At 45.0% G+C, this 19568-nt stretch overlaps 1 protein-coding gene across 6 annotated transcripts in view; it reads right to left on the reverse strand.

Annotated features, from left to right (window-relative positions):
- Positions 1-19568, reverse strand: part of NEK7 (NIMA related kinase 7) — a 337523-nt gene that overhangs the window by 285846 nt on the left and 32109 nt on the right. For all 6 annotated transcript variants that reach the window (XM_069232115.1, XM_069232117.1, XM_069232114.1 and 3 more), the window contains exon 2: positions 19255-19360. The gene's annotated coding sequence lies outside the window, so the exon portion shown is untranslated. The remainder of the gene's footprint in view (positions 1-19254; positions 19361-19568) is intronic.

Consider the following 19568-nt stretch of genomic DNA (forward strand, 5'->3'; position numbering starts at 1 on the left):
GCAGGGTGTGGAATTCCTATCACCTGACACCCAAGACATGTTGTTTGGGGCCAAGAAGTCTGAATGTTTGTCCACAGGGCAAGAACATTTTCTTTCGATCAGGCAGCTTATGACTCTGTGCATAATATATTCACTATGGAATATAAGGTTCATTAACAATCTATTTTTAGTTGGGGTGGTGAGAGCTCTACATTACATTGAATTGGGTCAAGTAGCTTATTGGACTAATGCACCCACTGCAGGAATTTTGGATTGCTTTGACCTCAAGGTCATAGGTTCAATTTTCAGCAGTCTCCTTAGCCCTTCATCTCTCTTGAGGTCAGTTAACAAAACAGATACCCTTTCCTGGTAAACCACTACATATAATATCTTCTTGATAAAATCCACATACACTAATGGTTTCTTGGCACTGAAACGTCTTTAAGAGCCAAGAGAGGAGAAAAGTAGGCATGCAGAGAGTTGTGTAAACAGGTCTTTAATGCACTCTTAAAAGGCAGATTTTCAGATTCTGTTCTCAAGTGTCGCAGGAGACAGTTCCTTGGGGTGGGTGCACAAAAGGAGAAACTGCACCCTACCGTACTCATTTTAGCAAAGCTGAATATTTCCAAAAGATGAGCGGAGGTCGAGTGCAGACAGAGAAGGAATGTATCCCTAAATATTTCTTGAGATAAAACCATTCATGGCCAGGCACCTATTTTTAAGCACAATACCTAGGACCTTGAAATTAATCCTTTATTTTGTGGGGAGCAAGTGAAGTTGTTTCAACAATGGAGAAACATGCTTTTTTTGGGTGGACTATTAGTTAGGCTGAAGTGTTTTGTAGAATCTGAAGCAGTTTTAGTTCTTTGGCTGGAAGGTCCAGAAATAATGAGTTTGCACATTAGGAGAACTACTGTTGATTGATGGCTCTCAGCAGAGAGATATGGTGTAATTATCTTTACCTGCCTAAACATAAAGGGCATTTAGAGACTACTGTAGAGATTGTTGATGGGAAAACTCTCCGTCTACAGTCACTCCCAGGCAGTTATTAACAGGTTTTGGAATAGGCAAAATTCTTACTTAAGACTACTAATATACGAGAGATCACAGTCCCACTTGTTAGAACCATCACCTCAGTTTTACAGCATTAGGTTTAAGGGAGCTTGTGACCATCCAAGAGCCAATATGCCTCATATTCTGAAAGGTTATTTGTGAAGGCAGTTGGTTCTCAAGCCTCACCAGCACTTGTGCGTCATCTGCATACATATATAGCTTGCAGCCCATAATTGAAAGATCCTTTTTCTAGGAGATGGATATATCTTTCAAAAAGGTGAGAAGACAAGAGGATTTCATTTGCAAGTCTGCAGGTTACTTTTGTTTTTTAATTAATTTCTTTATGGTCATTTCAACTACCACAACCTTTTACAGAACCAAAAAGGAGACATTTCAGTTTAGTATTAATATTTGAAGATTAGTATCAAGCTGAGCAGTAGTGGACATACACTGAAAAGTGACGGTCATAATTACAAAAATTGTCAATGGTCATTAAGTTCCAAACAAAGGGGGTTATTCTAACTTTGGAGGAGGTGTTAATCCGTCCCAAAAGTGACGGAAAAGTGACGGATTTACCACCAGCCGTATTACGAGTCCATTATATCCTATGGAACTCGTAATACGGCTGGTGGTATATCCGTCACTTTACCGTCACTTTTGGGACGGATTAACACTCCTCCAAAGTTAGAATAACCCCCAAAATCTTTCATCCGAACAAACAATACAAAAATCAACTTAGCCGTCCGCCTCTCCTATTGAATGTGATTCTCCTTGATTTTTAAAAAGTATTTTAATAGCCAGAACCTCTCAGTATAGCTAACGGAAGTACACCATCAGGCCTAGTCATAGTACCAGCAATATACCCAAAACCACTGATCATCGTAACTACTGGGAATGTTTTGCCAATGCATCAGACTAAACTGCTCCTGGGTCCCGTATCTGGTGTTTTGCAATTATGGATCATCTTATGAAGCGATGCCAACTCCTGTGCCACCATACCCCAGGAGAGAAGGCCTTCTGTTACCTTTTGATCCCTCCTTGTCGTTCTCATGTGTCCCTCCTCTGCTCCTGCCCATTCCAATAAGTCAGCTCTCCAGGCTCTTTACCCTGGGAGATTAGCACTTAGCCAATGGATCTCAATGCCATCTTTTGCCACTATTAGACCCAACTGTGTAAACCTCCTGCTTTAGCTTCTTCTTGGCTCTAAGAGTAAAGCCAGCAGGCACTCCCATCCCATAACAGTCTTAATGTGGGCCAGTATTTCCACCCAGTACATTTTAATTACTGGGGAGTTCCATACCACATGAAAAAAGTCGGCGTTTGTCTACCTACAGCTAACACACTCAGAAGTCCTGGCAGGGTAACTGGTGTGTAATCATTTCAGCAAGAGATAGGTCATATGCACATAGTTGTCTTGAACCAATTAAAACAGTGTGTTAAGTTAGACCATTTGTACTGCTTCTTGTATTTTACTCCACTCCTTATTGGTAATGGGCTCCTCACTGGCCTGTTGGAAGGAGTCCTCCAATCAGAGTGGCGATAAGCATCTATCCGTACAAAGGGCTCGGTATATCTGTGTAATTAATTTGCGACCCCCCACGTCATATCGAGCAGTGTCAGAACTGTCTGCGAAGTTTCAGGGGCCTCTGGAAACAATGGCCACAATTGCCTTGTGATCAAGGCAATCTTTGTAATATTGCAAAAAATGCCCTTTGCCTAGTCCAAAGGTGTTAATAGTGTCAGATAGATAAAAAGCGGTCCACCATGTACAAGTCAGAGAGCATTATACATCCACCCTCCCTCTATTTATCTGAAGACATTGTATGGGAAATCTGTGCACATCGGCGTATTATCCACAAGCCTAAATCTGGAGCAAGTGGCGCTTGTTTAGTTATCAGTCTCACCACCCGCTCCCATAGTCTACATAACAAGGGGATTAGATGGGGAATTACATCTGGGACACATGCACCCTGCATTAACAGCTCACCCTATTGCTGCCCATCATGCGTACCACCTAATAACACTCTCTCCCAACTGTTTTCAGAATCCAGCCAGTGGAATGCATGCTGAAGGTAAACGGTCAAATATTAAATCTAAAGGTCTGGGACCTCCATTCCCCTTTTGTCCCATGCTCTCTTTAGTGTTGCTAGTCCAATTTTACACCTTTTACATCCCCATAGTAATTGCACCAGGAAATTAGCCAATTCCTTAAATACCTGGTGAGGTATTTCATACATAGAGCTCTGGAGAGTATACAAACACTTGGGCAGGACAACCATTTTTAATCAGGGCCATCTTCCCCATAAGGGACAACTGTAATGGAGTTCCAAAGTTCTATGGAGGGGTGAAGGTTACGAATTACTCTGCCAATATTTAACTCATAAGCCTGTTGCCCATCGCAGGTGACATGGATGCCCAGGTATCCATCTTTCACAGTATACGTGTCCTCAGTAAGCGGTCTATAGGTATGGTCTGATTCACCCCTTTTGGGAACAAGGCCGATTTTGTGTTATTCACTTGCAATCCAGAGTACTCTCCAAATTCCTGCATGACATTTAGCAGGAAGGGGGACCGAGCACTCCGGCTGCCAAAGGTATACTGTACCATCTTCTGCATATAGCAAGACCATGCTTTCAGTACAGCCCACTCTGATGCCCCAGCCTCGCAACACCTATCGTGCACAGCAAACTAGGGGCTCCATTGCTAGGGCAAATATCACGGGTGACAGGGGACATCCCGGTCGCGTTCCGCATTGCAGGAGTATGTCTACCGATACTTAGCGACCTGCTCACGCTTGCGTAACAGTGTACAGTAACTGTACCCACCGCATAAAATCATTACCCAGCCCCATGGTGTCCAGCACCTGCCAAATATAGTTCCAGCCCACCGAATTAAACGCTTGCTCAATATCTAAAAAGGTCAGCACATAGAGGTTATCTGCCAACTCAGGGGCATGAAGGACGCGTGTCAGGCAGTGGATATTGCATAAAGTATTCAGGGGGGGAATGAATCCAGATTGATCCGTATGGACCAGACACGGCAAGTATGGCAGAGGTCTTGATGCTAGTGTGTGACTAAGAACCTTTTGATCCACGTTTAGCATATACACTGGGCGATAGGATCACGCCTCTCGTGGATCCTTCGCTGGTACTTCTCTCCGAGTCAGGAAGCACCCCTTTCTCCAAATTCTCATTGTATACCAGCACCAGTTTGCCTACCAAGGATCCCGCAAAAGATGTATAAAATTCCAACTATAGCCCATCCGCCCCCAAGCAACTTAGCTGTCTTAAGAACATCAATGGCACTCAGTAATACCTGCGTTCTGAATGGGGCTCCCAGTGACTGCCGCTCCTCGGACCCTAGCCGGGGGAGTCATAGATTAGCCAAATAGTCTGAAAGTGAGTGGAAGTCTGTTGTGTGGGCAGTCACATAAACGCGCCAAAGGTGATCAGTGAAGCCCCTACTAATGGCCATTTGTGTGGTGGCAATCTGGCCCGTCTCATCATGCAACAGTAGTACTGGATGTGTCCCACTCTCGTATCGAACTAGTCGTGCCAATAACCAATCCACCGTAAGCCCCTCCATGTAGAACCTCTAGCAGCTAGTGTGCTGAACATGTTTACTCAACCGGTCCCATATTTTCACAGATGTTGTGGCGCGGTCCCAAGCAGTAATTCTGGGGAGTCAGTCAATCCCTTTTCTAGTGTTGCCAACATGTTCTCTTGAGTTAGCTTTCTCTTCAGTGTCTGAGGAATGCCCACAGTCGCAGCCATGCACTTAACACGGACTACCACCTTGAAAACATCCTTTTCTATAACCCTGCCGCTCTCACTTTCCCAGTTATTAGCAAATTACTGGACCACCACTTCTGGCAAAGTGTTGTGGAAAACGGGATCTGTCAATGCTCTGGCCGAAGTCGCCAGAGGGGTATTGTGGAAGGTATACTTGATATTGAATATGTTAGCAAGAGGAGCGGGTGGTCAGGTACATAACACCCTAAATAGGATGTATTAAGTGCACAGCGCAACACAGTGGATTGAATAAAAAAAAATAATCAAGCCATCTGCAAGTGCCAGAGGCATGAGTAAAGCATGAGTAGGCCCACCGGTGTGTATGTTGTCTGCACCAAACGTCAACCAAGCCTTGCCTACAAGTGTGTAAGAGCAGACCTCATATTTGGTTTGATATCTTGTGTTAAATAATAATCCGAGATGTATTTGCCTCAGACTTTATTTCTGCGTATTCCATTAATATTGCCATGTGCTCGACAAAGCTGACTCTTCATTTAAACTGTGTAAGTTGACTTCCCTGTGAACTCAGTTTTTGTGTAAAACCATTTCCTTCTCTGGGCCTCTCCACTTATCTAACCAAGCTGACTTTCAGGATACCGAGCCACAGCTGTATCCTTCTTATCATTGTGCACGAACAGAACTGTACCTCTTCCCACCGCATTCCAGGGGCCTCCTGCAAGGTATATCCTCGTAAATTATCAAACCAACTGTGATAAGACTGACATTTGACAAATGAACTGTCACTTTGCCGTGTATTAGCAGGATACTCCCGAGACAGTGGGAGTACAAGCAGGAAAGACTAATCAAATGTATGTACGTCAGCAGGATGCTCTCGGGTTAAAAGGAGAACTGTTTGAAGCTTTTGTGTTCGCCAGATATGGAGGGGTGGCTTCCTGGCTGAAGGGGGGCAGCTTAACTATATAAGATTGTACGCTGCAGAATGAAGCAGCCAGCCTCCGTAGGAAAGTCATTCAGACTGTCCTGGGACACTGTGCTCAGCTCGAGCTATTATCTGTTTTACTAATAAAACTTTTTTCTTCCTCATCAGTCGTGACTCCGCCTGTTGTGTTCTTTGCTGGTAAGAGACCCTGAAGGCCTAGGGTGTCCCCTCCACCGCTGGGAGAGGTGAGCCTGCCTTTCCCGGTTCTTCAGTTGGCGCCCGAACAGGGACTCCATCAGTGGCACCCGCCGTCTGCTCGGAAGGAGGAGGAGGTTCACTGCAGGACTACCAAAGGGGGCGCCCCACAACTGATTTGGGAAGTATCTTTTTCCTTGTGGACCTGCGGTGCTCCAGCGGTGCTCCCCCCTCTTTGTCTCAACGGGCGCCGGCGGCTCTGCCCTGACTGGAGTTCCTGACATAGCTGGCCCTGAGTTCGGAGTCCTGACTGAGGAGGAAGACAAGAGTAAGGTAAGGACAGGGTTAACCCCTGTCTTTTCTGTGTCTGTCTGGTAGGTGTCATTCGATCTTTGCAAAGACCGAAGTCAGTGGATGTTTTGTAAAATAATTAACTGTCATAATATATAGATTGCATATTTGCTTCCGTTGTTTCTGTTTTCCATCCACTGATACTAAGTTACAACTGTCTGTTTAAAATAATGCCGGCATTCAGTAAATTAAGGAAATGGTGCTGTTTTTGTTGTCAAGCGGACTCCCGCTTGGAGGAGTCTTGTCCGGCTCCTCCAATTGGAACTCCTTGTCATGAAATGTATGTAAAACACGGGGTGGGAAGTATAATATGGACTGACATATGGCGTAAAAAGACTAGGCATAGTGCTGAATTACAGTGGCCACTGCATGGGACTTTTGATGAACTGAAAATTTATTTTTTAGAAGAAAGATTATTTGCAACCAAAAGTAGGCCTGGTATGTTTGATTCACTCAGGTTATGGCAGAAAGAGGGTAGACAAAAACGAATTAAAGCAGCAAAGGATGCTAAGAGACATAATGCAAAATCAGATGCTGAGAAAGCCCAAGAATATGACCGGCAGAATGCAGAGCAGGGATGGGCCCAGATAGATAGAAGACACCAGTTAGATACAGACAGGATATATGTGGTTCAACAAACACCTGAAAAAAAGAAAAGAGACCCCGAAAAGGATCCTCTCATGCAAGATGTCCTAGACTGCCCCCCTGTTTATACCCCAACAATATATCCAGCTTTACCCCCAATTGCTCAGATGCCCCAGCCATTAGGTTCACCAGTGAATGCAGTAACATTTGCCCTACCACCACAATCTGAACACCAGAGACCCTCAGCATCAGCTCCAGTGACCCCCAGGTCAGACTCCCCAAGCGCTTCAGCCCCCTTGCTACAAATAAAAGACGAGAGCTCAGACGATGATGGCTTCACAATATCACCTCCCCCAGGACGTCCACGACGCAATAAACTGACAGAAGAAAGGAAAATTAACACAATGTTGCATAAATATATCTTAACACAGCCAAGCCTGGAGACTATTTGGCAGAATTTTGCTCAGTTTCAAGCAGTACAACAGGCAGACATGATACAACGTATGTGTGAGATACTAATGGAAAAATGGGACGAAAATTTAGATAGCAATCCCCCCTTGCAAGTACTCAGAATAAAACAGGAGGTAGCCACAGGCTATCATCAGGGAAAGGACCTTAAGGACTACCTCCGTCAGCTGTTAAGTTATAGGAAGAAATACCACCACAAGAGGGATAAAGAAACAGGTTCACCCAGTCCTTCACGTATTCCTTTCACTCACACAACACAGCACCCCTTAAGGGAAGTCCCACCCAGCTACGTTCCAGCCACAGGAGAGGGTGCCGCGGTAGTGCCCGCTCACTGGAAACAACAATTTGTGTACCAGCAATGGGATAGAACAGAGGTCCTAGCGCTAAAAGCCCACTTGCCTGACCCACGCAAGAATCCTGCCGGCTTCTATAAAGAATTTTCCCAAATAATAAGTCCACAAATATTGACTCTCATGGACATTAAAATGTTGTTTGGTACCCTTGTACCACAGGATATCTGGAAGACTATCATACAGAAAGACTATCCTGTTGAGCTAGGCGGTACCTGGGATCAACTGGACCACGAGGACAAAGACAGGAAGCCTGGTGACAAGCCGGGAGCCCTAATAGTAGCTCTCCCTGACAGACTTCTTACGCTTATACAGAAGTCCTTGCCCCCGCGATTAGTAGACTGGGATAGAATAGATACATGTAAACAAAAGAAAGACGAACACATTGCTGACTTTTTCTCTCGGTTTGAAAGGGCATACACTGACTTTAGTGGACAAGACACCTCTACCGAAGGTGGTATGCGGCTGTTTGTAGATAAATTTGTAAATTGCATATCACCTGAGGTGGCCTCAAAAATTCGGTTGACTGAGAGTACCTGGTCGACAAGCACTCCCATTGAGATACTTAATATGGCCCAATATTACGAGAATAGGGTTCATGAAGAGAAGGACAGAAAAGACAAACAAACAAAAAAGAGTTAAAAACTAAAATTCTAGTACAGCAGGCGTACCCCCAGAATAGGTCAATTCCCCGTGGACCTCAGTACCAAAATAATGGTCCCAACAGTTATCAGCCCCGCTATTCCCTGAGCTACAATCAGTGTGCCTATTGTAAAGAGGAAGGTCATTGGAAAAATGATTGCCCAAATAAAAACGGGTTTGCGCCCCAGACAAGAGGTAGAGGAGCGCCCCGTGGAGCACCCCGAGTTAGAGGACGGGGAGGTCCCCCACAGCAGGGACCTAATAGAGCCCATCAACAGCAAAATATAGCAGCCGCTGAAAATTACTTTGACAATAGTTCTGCCCAACGCCAGTATTATAATGATAATTATGATCCGGAAGAAGGTCAGGGCTTCTATTCCTGCTAGGACAGCTTAGGACAAGGGAGGATAGGACCCGTCCCAATCCCAGTTAAACAGAATGGCCCACATGTAGAAGTACAACTAGATGGTACTTCTAAGAATTTTTTAATTGACACTGGAGCCACTAAGAGTTCTGTTATGAAGGATGCGGTCCCTGGGGTCCCTTTGTCCAGCAATACTAACGTGTCTGTAGGATTCTCAGGCGTCCCAGTGATTAACCCCGTATCCAAGCCACTGGAACTCACAATTGGTCCCTACACTGTTGATTCTCCTCTAATACTTACCTCTGGTTGTAGTGAAAATTTGCTAGGTCTCGATTTACTGAAAAGATTACACGCCACTATATATTGTTCCCCTGATGGCGTGTACGTCACCATGGGTCCTCACGTGACACCCACCCAGTTCATAGCGTTACCACTCCCGCCTGAGCTAGAGATGCTCCCCGCTACACTTTGGGCTTCAAACAATGAAGATGTGGGCTGCCTTGATATTCCCCCGTTCTCCATCAAGTTAGAAGAGCATGCACTACTTCCCCGTCTGCCACAGTACAAGTTACCACATCACACTGAACAGGCCCTCAAGGACATTATATTGCAGCTGATTGATAAAGGGGTTGTTGAAGAGACCAGAGGTAATACATGTAACAGCCCCATACTCCCAGTACTCAAAAAGTCCGCTGATTCTTCCCATCAGCCCGGCCTACGCTTTGTGCTTGACCTTCGAGCAGTTAATAAAGTAGTGGAGCCTCAATTCCCTGTTGTACCCGACATTACCACCCTCCTAACAATGATACCCTCCACTGCTACCTGGTTCTCTGTAATTGATCTCAAGAATGCATTCTTTAGCATACCCATTCACCCGGACAGCAGACACATTTTTGGATTCTCCCTGGGCGGTCGCAGTTTCCGGTTCTGTCGCGCACCTCAGGGGTACACGGAATCACCCAGTGTTTTTAGCCAGGTGCTCAAGGGACAGCTGGATTCCTTTCAATTCCCCGCTGGTTCCGCCCTGGTACAATATGTTGATGATCTCCTTATTGCTTCTGACTCCCAAGAAAATTGCAAAAAAGACACAGTTGCACTTCTCACTTATCTATCCCAACACCATCACAAAGTATCCCTCACTAAATTACAGTATTGTCAACAGCAGGTTACCTATCTTGGTCACCTGCTGTCGAAGGAGGGACGTACACTTACCCCGGCCCGGGTACAAGCCATACGCAATATACCTGTCCCCACAACACAGAGGGAGGTCAGGGGATTCATTGGCATCACATCTTTTTGCCGCCAATGGATACCTAATTTTTCTCTTCTTATCAAGCCTTTCTTAGCACTCACCCACAAAGACTGCCCGGACACCGTTGTCTGGAATACTGAATGCCAGTCCAGCTTTGAAGATTTGAAGGACGCTCTCTGTTCAGCCCCTGTTTTAGGCACGCCTGACTATCATAAGCCCTTTACATTGTTTGTAAGTGAACATAACGGTTGCTCTCTCTCAGTCCTGACACAAGAACATGGTGGCAAACAGCGACCATGTGCTTATTTTTCAGCCCTTCTGGATCCTGTTGCCAGGGCTCTTCCAAGCTGCCTACGGGCTGTAGCTGCAGCCGCAGTAGCAGTGCGCCAATCAGCTGGAATAGTTATGGATACTTCATTATTATTGTTGGTCCCACATGCCGTTGATGCCCTACTTAACAAAACTAAGACACAACACCTTACAAATGCCCGCCTGACCAGTTATGAGTTAACACTTCTTGCCAGTCACATCACCATCAAAAGATGCACTACCTTGAATCCCGCAACGTTATTACCCCTGACTGAAAGCTCTGAAGATACACATACTGATATACATGACTGCATTATCAGGACAGAGGAGGAAACGAAAGGAAGGGTAGATCTGCAAGACACGCCTCTAAGTAACCCCCAAGGCACCTTGTACATTGATGGTTCATGTCTCAAATTACCTGATGGCACCACATCAGCTGCATATGCTATCACAACACTAACGGCAGTAGTTGAAGCACGTCGGATACCACATAATTCAGCACAAGCGGCTGAGTTAGTGGCACTGATTAGAGCCTGTGAAATAAGCACAGATTTAGATGTCAATATCTACACTGACAGTCAATACGCGTTTGGAGTGGCACACAATTTTGGCAGATTGTGGGCGGAAAGAGGCTTTCTCACATCACACGGCACCCACATACAACATGGGGGGTTAATACACAGACTGCTCTCCGTTCTAGCCCTGCCACGGACCATGGCCATTGTGAAATGCAGCGCACACAGAAAGATCACTGATCACGTAGGGAAAGGGAACGCCTTTGCAGATCAGGTAGTGAAGGAAACAGCACGTCAGACGAAAAACAAGATGTATGTAGCGGGACCGGCCAGATGGGTCCCAGATAACGGGATGTTTGAGGACACGGTAGAGAGTGTGAAAAGCATACAGGCAGAAGCGACGGAAGTTGAATTGGCATCATGGAAGGAGACACACGCGAGGTTTAATGAAGAAACAGGGTGTTGGACAGACTTGTCAGAAGCCCAGAGATGGATGCTTCCTGATGGGTATGTCCTTCCTGTAGTGACAATGGCTCATGGTCCAGCACACATCAGTCCAGCAGGGATATGCAAACTTCTTGCCCCTGTCTGGTACAACAAAAATATTCCAAAGGCAGCTGAGAAGTTGGTTAAACACTGTATGATTTGCATGCAACACAATCCTGGCAAGGGCATTAAAGTACCTCCCGGCCATTTCGCGCCCCCTGATTATCCATTTGAAGCTATACAGATGGATTACATCGAAATGGAAAGATGTAACAATTTGAAGTATGTATTGGTGGTTGTCTGCATGTTTAGCAAATGGGTAGAAGCCTATCCTACAAGGGACAACACAGCCCTCACAACTGCTAAGGTACTCTTGAAAGAGTTCTTTCCCCGGTTTGGAATGCCTCGAATTGCATGGTCAGACAATGGCAGCCATTTTACAGGTCAGGTGATGAAGAAGGTGTGTGAAGGATTGGGAATTAGACAGAAATTCCATGCTGCCAACCATCCACAAGCTGCAGGACTAGTTGAGAAATATAATGGTTCACTCAAATTGAAGTTGTCCAAAATATGTGCTGACAAAGGCATATCGTGGCCTGATGCTCTCCCCCTGGCCCTGTTGTCACTTCGGGCTACACCACATTCCAAGTCAGGTCTCTCGCCATATGAAGTGGTCATGGGGAGACCGGCTAATGTGTGGGGAGTTCCAAGGCCAAAGAAATACTCAGATTTACCATACCCTGTATTGATGGATTACCTCAATGAACTCACTAACTCTTTACGTCTCATTCATCAGCAGGTGAAGGATATTCTGCCACCATTACCTCTTACTCCAGGCCACTGTATCGAGCCTGGTGACTGGGTCCTCACCAAGAATTTCCAGCGCAAAAAGAGTCTCGAGCCCCGGTGGAAAGGCCCCCGCCAAGTACTCCTTGCTACCAGGACTGCTGTGAAAGTCGAGGGAGCAAAGAATTGGATCCACGCTTCACACTGCAAAAGGGTACCTTTGCCCTTACCATACGATCAGTGGGTGAAAGAGGGTCAAGGTGACGACGAATGCGAGAAAGTACCCACTTTTGTTCCTTTCAGTGACGCGCAGATAGAGTGGACAGCCACCCAGGAGGAGAGTGATTCGGTCCTTCGGGGAGCAACACCTGAAGGTGTTCCAGTTGTTCCCTTGTTTCCGGATCAGACTGAGCCTGGTTCTGCGAGATATGACCTCCGCAAACGTCACCAACTTTGAATAGATGATTCATCGTTTACCTGTTGCATCCAGCCAAACATTCGCTGCAGGGCCGTGATTTTGTCCGGTGTGGCGGACCAGAGAGTGTCAATAGGACTGCTGGAATCACCCACCGGTGGAGCAACCACCAGTCACGGGCAGCACCTAGGGGAGGCTGGGTGGCACGCAGGTACTGAATAACTAAATTTGATATTGATCACTGCCAGTGAGAAGAGCAGACTTGAGAAAGGAAAAGGACTATGTATTCAGATTACGAGAAGAGCGTACAGAGACAGAAACTGAGAAAAATTAAACATTTAAAAAAATTGTTTGGTCCACGTACAACGTGTCTGGCGATAATTGTAGTGCTTCTTGTCATATTAGCGTGCATTGGCTGGACCATCCACACTGCTACAGAGAAAAGACAGCCTCCTACACCACCGTCTGCGCCCATGCATACACATGTATCTCTACCACCTGAGATACATGCCAGGAGACAAGAATATGACAATAATACGTTCATCCAGATGCTACATCAACATCAACTTGTTACAAACTTGACAGACTGTTGGGTTTGTGGTCATTTTCCTCGTACGGCTGCTCATGCATTTCAGTTTCCAGTCTTTCCTGTAACGGCTGCCTACACTTGTTCCTTAATGTCCAATGTTTCAATACAGACCCCCCTACCCGGTTCTAGGCCTGTGAGACGACCCGGTATCATAACGAACAACACACTCTTTGAAGACTTTATCCTTCAGTTTCAAGCCAAGATACACATCGCGTGCAATTGTACGGATTCTCCAACAATGCGTAGGATCATGACCTTGCCCCGCTATCCACTCATGGAATATACACTTGGTCCGGTCTCCATGAAACCAAAAACAATATCTATCAGACCTCGGCAGGCCCCACTCTGTATCTGCGGACAAGGACGCATACCTGTCGGAGTCAGTGTCTGTAATGCGACCATCACGTACAACACCTCCACCCCTTACCTCAATGCACCTACAGGAATATACTTTGTATGTGGGAGTAAGGCCTACACCTGGCTGCCACCTGGTTGGAGCGGCATTTGCTATATTGCCTTCCTTCTCCCACCAACGTTCAACAAGCCACCTACGTATCATCGACAAAGAAGAGATACTGTAGACCAAACAGACACTTCCGCACAGCTGTTCATGGATATAACAAAAGGACTGCTACCCTTTTGGGGGCCCTCGGTGAACAGTCTGCAAATACGACGACTAACGCGAGTCTTGGAGGCTACGATAAATGAAACAGCTGGAGCACTTGCCAATAACACCGCAGAACTCCAAGCTACCAGGATGGTAGCTCTTCAGAACAGAATGGTGCTTGAAGTCATACTAGCAGATAGGGGTGGAGCTTGTCGCATCATAGGGGCCAGCTGCTGCGTTTACATACCAGATAATTCACCCTCAGTATTTGCAGCCATTTCAAGATTACATAAAATAGCATCGGTTATACATGAGGACAACGGTACGCCTTGGTCTTGGACTTCAGGTCTGTGGCAGGTGTTGGTCTCCTGGGGTTGGAAGGTTTTGATATTCCTGGCTATCATAGCTGCCACATTCTTCACATGCTGTCTATGCGTACAATGTGGTCCTGCATTGTGTGGGGTCTGTGCTTCGATGTTAACACCCAAACCCACCAATATCAAAGAGAATACTGAGCGACTAATGCTTCAACAACAAATTGATGAGCTTCTAAAGATAGAAGTGAACTGAACAGAAATTTGCCTCGCAATGGCAAAAGGAGGGATTGTTAAATAATAATCCGAGATGTATTTGCCTCAGACTTTATTTCTGCGTATTCCATTAATATTGCCATGTGCTCGACAAAGCTGACTCTTCATTTAAACTGTGTAAGTTGACTTCCCTGTGAACTCAGTTTTTGTGTAAAACCATTTCCTTCTCTGGGCCTCTCCACTTATCTAACCAAGCTGACTTTCAGGATACCGAGCCACAGCTGTATCCTTCTTATCATTGTGCACGAACAGAACTGTACCTCTTCCCACCGCATTCCAGGAGCCTCCTGCAAGGGATATCCTCGTAAATTATCAAACCAACTGTGATAAGACTGACATTTGACAAATGAACTGTCACTTTGCCGTGTATTAGCAGGATACTCCCGAGACAGTGGGAGTACAAGCAGGAAAGACTAATCAAATGTATGTACGTCAGCAGGATGCTCTCGGGTTAAAAGGAGAACTGTTTGAAGCTTTTGTGTTCGCCAGATATGGAGGGGTGGCTTCCTGGCTGAAGGGGGGCAGCTTAACTATATAAGATTGTACGCTGCAGAATGAAGCAGCCAGCCTCCGTAGGAAAGTCATTCAGACTGTCCTGGGACACTGTGCTCATCTCGAGCTATTATCTGTTTTACTAATAAAACTTTTCTCTTCCTCATCAGTCGTGACTCCGCCTGTTGTGTTCTTTGCTGGTAAGAGACCCTGAAGGCCTAGGGTGTCCCCTCCACCGCTGGGAGAGGTGAGCCTGCCTTTCCCGGTTCTTCACTTGGCAACGGGGGTAGTTTATCAATCTCGCCATCCATTACAAAATTAAAATAGCCTGCCATTATCACTTCTGCATCCACATAGTCACGTGCTGCTAACATCACCGTCCCAAAGAATGCACCATCAACAACAATCGGCACACATACATTAAGCAGAGCCCATGGACATCTAGTGTACCTGCCAGTATGATGCATCTCCCTTCCTGATCTAACTGCACGTGTGATTTCAAAATAGGAACCCCCCCCCAGGGCTATCCAAATTAAAGCACCTTGGGCATATCCTGATTAAGATGCAGCGTACACCTGCCCCCTCCATCGTCTCCTTAGATATTTGATGCAATCTCCCAAAACATGGTCCCTCAAAAAGAAGTGCTATAGACACCACGTATCTTCTAATGTAGGCATAGGCCTGGCCTGCAGGTTTATTAAGTCCCCTCCCATTCCATGAGAGGAATTTATATTTTGTCCCGCTATCATGTATAGTAGGCATGGGCTCAACAACTTGACTATTCTAAACCTAGCATTTGATTGCATTTTCCTCTGACAGCACCAATAAGTAGCGGCGGTGCAGCCAGCAAAACAACATTGGTAAGTGCAAACAATTCCCCATGGTTCCCTCCCCTAGCCCCCCATCAGGCAGTACTAAGAAAACCCCTTGACACAACCTGTGATCACTGGGTCCCAAATCCCACCTCAGTCACCCACACGAATACCCCAATTACACAAAGTTTGGCTCAATAAAATTAGAAATAAAACATACATACAGTATAACCAAAAAAAGTGTGGTTACAGCCCCAAATACCAAGTCCACCATGAATCGCAAGGCCCCAAAGGAGTCCTCAATCCTCAAGCGGTTAGCTCTGCTGCACCTCCCACCCATAAAGTCATAAGAAACTGTAGTTCATAGTCTGGTGCAAGATACTAATCCATTGGCACCATCCCAAACTGCAAGCACATTGTGAGAATTCTATGTTTATCTTGGGGTCCTGTATGGGTAAACACTGCTTCCAAAGCACTTATTTATTTATGCTAAGCGAAACAGAATTTATTCACATTTGGTGGGTACCTTACCCATGATCAAATGCATTGCAGGATTAATGCCTGCCGTGATCATATGTGGTTGCACTGGAGCAGCCCTTGCTGGGGCAGTATTTCATGTTTGGATCACAAATTGTAACCAGCGTCTATACACCTGAACTAAATCATTATGCAGGCAACACACTTCTGCTACCGCCATGGTGTTAGCATTAGGGTGTGGTGCATTTGTGGCCAGCTTTGTCCATGTAGGACCTTTATTACTCAAAGGACCTAGTCTAACATTTTGTGCAACGTGTAGTAAGGCGCCATCAAGCCAATTCTGGTGTTTTTGATAAGACGGATGTATTTCTAAATATGCATATGCTATGTACTGTGCGGGTGCATTAGCAGGAGTTAAATGATGAGGGGTGTGTGTAGTGTGTGTTTGTTCCCATCCACTGCTGGAAGAGTGGCCCAAGAGTAAAACAATTCAGTTCTATATGCTGGAATTGCCTCAACTACAAAAGGTAACTGCTCCTCCATCAGGCCATTATTTATTAAATGGTTTGTGAGGGGGGCCTCATGTTTGCTCCAGTTACAACCCATTGGGGTTCCGTAATATCTCAATATTTAAAAGTTGTATAGTTCAGAGATAGGGACACCAATTGGGGACTTAGGGCCAGATGTAGCAAAGGGTTTCTCCCATTCTGTATCAATGGGAAAATGTGTTCGTACATATGGCCCTTAATCCTTTTAAAGGTTCAAGCTTGAACAGCCTACAGCGATAAATAGGTGCTACCTATCTTAGCTGAGGAGGATATCCCTAATACCACGGACGTCTCCATATAGGGTAATTAGCGTGTCTTTAGCATATGATGAGACAGAGATACTTGGGAGATCCGTAATTCAGTGCCTAACCAACGTTGGAGGCAACTTGTCATCGAAACTCCTATTACAGTAATGAGACTGCTGAATTTGTGTGGCAGCACCACTGAGCGGAGGGACTGAGTATGATCCTGCGCCGTGTGATAGCTGTCGACCTAACCCTTTCGGCCAGCTATCAGTACCTCACCAGTACCCAAGACTAAAGTGATTTGTGGCAGCCCTTCACAGGGAAATCATGGTGGAACAGATCTTACCACTTTCTCTCAGTCACATATGTCTCATACATACAAAGACAAACAGGAGGACTAGGTCCATATATTGTGCTTATAAGGATGATAAAACATAATAAAAGCAAAGCAGTGACAAGGAAAGTGAAACAGGAAACTCCCTCCATAAGGTCACAATAATGGTTGTAGAATCCCTGCCTGGACTACTAATATTCTATACAAGAGCATGGCAGTGCAAGCCATAATCTGCCCATCAGGCTACCCAGAGGGAACTCATACCTGTATTCATAGGTAAAGAAGAGGTCTGTTGGTCTACTGAGAGTCCTCCCACATACAGGCAGAGAAGGCGTCTGGTCTCAGCAGAACCTGTAAGGACGAAGTGCAGCATGCAATGGCACCTGGCTGGAATTCCCTTCTATCGTGTAGGAGGTAGTAAAGTGTTTTATAATAAAAAATCTGGTGTTTTAAGAAAACTGCCCTAATGTGACAACACATTTATTTCTGTGTATGAAAGCTGGGGACATGATGGACGCTTTGTGCCGGCAATAATTTGTAAACTTATCACGTTCAGCTTTGAGTGGAGCAAAGAGTGAAAATGTCATGCAGAGAAATAAACAACAGAAGTCTGCGCAAAAGCACAACTGATAAAATAATAAAAACATCTCTACCAACATGAGGCTTTTGCTAAAATATTAATAAGAATAAAAATGCCATATATCGGAGTGAAAGGGCACAAGCTGCAGACCTAAGCTAAAATAACGTCCCCATGTAATAGCCTAAGTAACCTCACGGCACTAGTGTGCTTACAATATGACTGAGAGGTTACTCAGTAGTGCGTCTCTATTTGAATGATAGGTTTCAGCAATATACAGAATCAGCTATTGAACTATACTTACCAGCACTAAGCTGTGCACAAATATGGACAAGGAACTTTAGTTGGTTTCTTCAGATTCATAGACAGCAAAGGAAAACCCTTGCATACCATTGAGAAGGGGGGAAAAAAAAAAAACAATCAAGGAGATGGGTGAGTGTTTTTTGTCAACTACAGTGGGCTAAAGGGTGTTTTTATGATTAAAAGCAGGCAAGCATGTCTGCTGTCATACTGTGTTCTAGTGAATGTGCTGCATCAGTGGAAGGAAAGCAAGTGGAAATTAGTTATGCAGAGATTCTGATGGATTATTCTAATTTGTTAAAAGTTGAGGGTTTCTAAAATAAAAAACAAAAAAAACAACAAAAAAATGCCATCACAACAAGACTACCATGATCGGTTTCCTGTTGATGTGGAGTAAGCAGATAATAGTACAAACAGACTGGAACACTAATGAGAGCATGTTGTCTGGAATACGCTGCAATGTTGTCTCGGATTTGAGAGTGCTTCCAATTCCTAGCGAGAAGTAATCATATGGATTCAGCCACCTGGTTGGGACAATATGCAGTATTTACAGTTTGTGTTAATGTGGAGATGCCAGCTAACTGCGCACACGAACGTTTTCTGAACGGGTAGAGACCTGAAAGCAGATTTTGCTTTGTAACTGGAGGGCAGTTACTAACAAAACTGTCTCAGTCGTGCTAATGTGAAAGTCGGATTCACTCTGGAGGTTTGCAGAGCAGAACTGGGTAACTTTTACAATGGTAAAAGGAGAGAATCGCATTGGAATGAATTAGTTACATTACGTATTCCTAACTTCGGAGTAATGCTCCTCCTCTACACAGCTGATCCTATTATGAAGGAAGAGCTGAACACTTTTTTTAGGTGAGGTTAGTCTCCGTGGTTCATTTTCAACAAAGTTTACTGAAATAAAAACAGCCATTCTTGCCCTTTAAATGGGATGACAAATAGAAATAAACCATGCTCAGGAAGTATATATGCACACAAAAATAGTATGAAGGTTTGTGCATGATCCCCACAGACAGAGCATCAGCTGTGCATTGTAAGTGTATACGAAAGCAAACGAGGACCAGGTATCGTTTCAAGGAGGTAGAATACACTTCAACACTGAGAATCCTGGAGTCAAATTAAAGTCAATAATTCCCTGCACTCATATTGCACCTCACTGAAACCAGTATTTTCATTACGATTTACTCAACTCTTATTCTGTTTTTGTCTGAGCAGGAACAGTTGAAACTGTGCAAACTGTGGGCTACTAAACCTACCTTTATCTCGGTATCACAGTTGGAGCGTCCATGTGCTGGGGCTCTTCATCTGTTTTCTGAGGAAAACCCAAAGGGAAACACAGAAGCCGTAATCAGGTGTTCAATTCTGTAAACAAAAAAAAGATTCATGTAATCCCATGGTACACACGTGAAATTCAACTGCAGCACCAACAACAGGACAGATTTCCTTTCTTCAAAAACACCTTTTTCTTGCAAAGCAAATACCTACAACTATGAATTCAAATGGCCACCTACAGCATATAAAGGGTTTGAATATTAAGAAACCCATAGCTGCTCTCTTGTATTGTGTTTAT

The sequence above is a fragment of the Pleurodeles waltl genome, chromosome 4_2 (genome assembly GCF_031143425.1).
Source record: "Pleurodeles waltl isolate 20211129_DDA chromosome 4_2, aPleWal1.hap1.20221129, whole genome shotgun sequence".
Lineage (NCBI taxonomy): Eukaryota > Metazoa > Chordata > Amphibia > Caudata > Salamandridae > Pleurodeles > Pleurodeles waltl.